This window comes from Montipora foliosa, chromosome 10, assembly GCF_036669935.1.
Source record: "Montipora foliosa isolate CH-2021 chromosome 10, ASM3666993v2, whole genome shotgun sequence".
NCBI classification, from domain to species: domain Eukaryota; kingdom Metazoa; phylum Cnidaria; class Anthozoa; order Scleractinia; family Acroporidae; genus Montipora; species Montipora foliosa.
This window is the reverse complement of record NC_090878.1, coordinates 1,148,642-1,151,141: the sequence shown is the minus strand read 5'-3', so window position 1 is coordinate 1,151,141 and position 2,500 is coordinate 1,148,642. Positions and strand designations below refer to the sequence as shown.

The 2,500-nt window shown below is 42.8% G+C and overlaps 1 long non-coding RNA gene across 4 annotated transcripts in view; it reads left to right on the top strand.

Moving 5' to 3' along the window:
* LOC137973226 (uncharacterized) overlaps positions 1 to 1,458 on the top strand; it is a 16,455-nt gene extending 14,997 nt beyond the window's left edge. For all 4 annotated transcript variants that reach the window (XR_011117190.1, XR_011117192.1, XR_011117191.1 and 1 more), the window contains one exon: positions 1,291 to 1,458. This is a non-coding gene — a long non-coding RNA (uncharacterized lncRNA). The remainder of the gene's footprint in view (positions 1 to 1,290) is intronic.
* The last annotated feature ends 1,042 nt before the right edge of the window (positions 1,459 to 2,500 follow it).

Sequence of the window (2,500 nt, the reverse complement as noted above, 5' to 3'; positions counted from 1 at the left end):
ACAAAGGACAGCCACAACACCGGGATTTTCATCCCTACTCTTCTCGAAAACTGTGTGGGTTCATTAACGTCCCGCAGGGAACTTACGAACTTGAAAGATATTTATGAGACGGGGCCTACGGTTTATAGTCCTTATCCAACAAAACTTGAAAGTGTAACCATTTGCGGGTGTAATTGACTAATTTCACTATCCCATAATGCAATACGTTTTTTTGGAGGCGGTGGGGGTCTTTACATAAAAAAATACAAGTTATTTACTCTTCGGACTGTATCATACTTCAGTGAACTACATATCCATCTTGTGTTAATGCAAACACCCCCCCCCCCCCCCCCACCCCTATGGTGAAAACCATGACTTAGACTCTCTAGTCTTCTCGGAGAAAGACGATGAACCGTAGGCCCCGTCTCACAACCTTTCACTGTTCACAACCCAGTGGGACGTAAAAGAACCCACGCACTACTCGCAAAGAGTAGGGAGAGGAACTCCAGTGTCGTAGTCTGTCCTCTGTGTTATAGCTAGGGGATCGAAAGATCGAAAAATGTAAAAGATTAATTGGGTCTCTCTCTCTCTCTCTCTCAATATTGTCATCGTATCGTATTTCTTTGGTTAGGGTTACCGTAACTGTATATGTTCGATTGAAGAGGACACTTCATGACAATTATATCTACTGTATTTCCGGAGACTAGTGATGATGAATTTGAGAAGAAGGATAAGGCGACAGTATTTCGTGATGCCGCATTACTTCTCGCTCGACCACCGGTACACGGCCACATGTACACCCCACTGAAAAATGCTTATGGTGTACAGCAAGTTGTTAGGGGAGGTACATTAGCATTAGAGTTTTGAAGCAAGCAACTGTGGACAATCTTCCTGTCGGTGTACGTTGGATCACTGGCTTGATCTGATCGGCGTAATTACAAGTTGAGAAACTAAATATTTTAAGCATAGAAGCAATCCAATGTAAACTCTCATTGTACCTGAAGAAGGCTGGTTTGGCCAGCGGAAATATAGTACACCACTAAAATCAAATCTACGTTGTATCAGCTCTTGCTTAAAATATTTAATTGGCTCCTATTCCCATTTGGATGGGGATGGGTCGCAGGAGATTCAGGAGAAGAGAGGTGATCCTGATCGCATTAAATGAGTGACTGTCTCCATTTAGGGCTACTAGGCTTACAAAAAGCTGTCTCTGGAAATCATGAACATAGACTTGATATGACAGTTGGGCTCCTGGTTCTCCCAAATACGCAACTTTCAACTTCCATTAATATCTTTTGTCTTTATTTTCAGTTGTTAGGAACCCTGTTTCATTCCTGGCAAGATTTACTGCACCTAAAGCCGGAAAATATTCACTGGATTGGGCTTGCACAATCAGTTACAAATGTGACCCACTTAAGCACAATTATCTTGTATTTGCATGCCTGCCTGATGGAATAATAAAACAAATGCTCCATGACAGTATTGTTTTCTTACTTTTGTCCCCATTTGTTCTTGTCTAGTTTTCTGGTGATGAAGTTTTTCCCGTGCGGATCCACTGTTTTGGTCACTAAATGATGAAGTTGTCGTTTCTTCTTCCTCGTTCCTTCTTCGTTCGTTCCTCGTAGTTAGTATCCGTCGTCCTGTACCCGGAGAAAACCTCTCGATGCAGAGTAGAGAACCAACAAACTCAACCCACATGTGACGCCGAGTTTGTGAATCGAACCCGGGCCACATTGGTGGGAGGCGAGTGCTCTCGCCACTGCGCCATCCCTGCACCCCCTGGAAACGCAGAAAAAAGGCAAGGCAAACAAAGCTTTTAGAAAGCCAGTTGTCTCACTGATACATGGCACAACCTAATAGGTCAAAGCTTATCGTGAAGCAAAATCACTCGCTTCTACCACCGACAAGCCTATCGTTTGAGAATAGAATTAAATTGATGCCAAAGCATGAGGCCAAAAGGTCACATTCACATTAATCAACACCAAGAAACTAAAAATATCTCATCAAGAACTATTTTCTTGGAAGAAAATATATCACACAGTAGTATGGAGGTCCAAATCTGAAGTCTCATAGAACAAAAACCATTGCTAAATAAAATCTTAATGGAAGCACCTAAAAGAGGCTTCTGTTCAAATATGTCCTCGAGCGAGCAAAATTATGACAAAGGTAGAGGAAACCAGACCACGTACAAGGAAGTCAAGTAGGCCTGTCAATTTTACACATTGGCTAATGACAATTTTTGTTTTCATTATTTAAGGTCCCCCCTTGAGCGTGTTTATATACAATAACACAAAAAGCCCCTTCTTTACCTCATCAACCCCCCCCTACCCCCCCCCCCCCCCCCCCTCCTCTCCCCCCCCAACAAGTTTTGGTGAACACTCCGAAATGTTTATTTTTTTGTCCTAATGCCGTCTTGCAGATATCAGGAAAACGCTGCTCACGAAACGACGAACTGCGTCGCCTAGCGTCGTCCGTGAAAATGAATGGATTTTTCAGAACCAATACATTCAATATTCCAAAT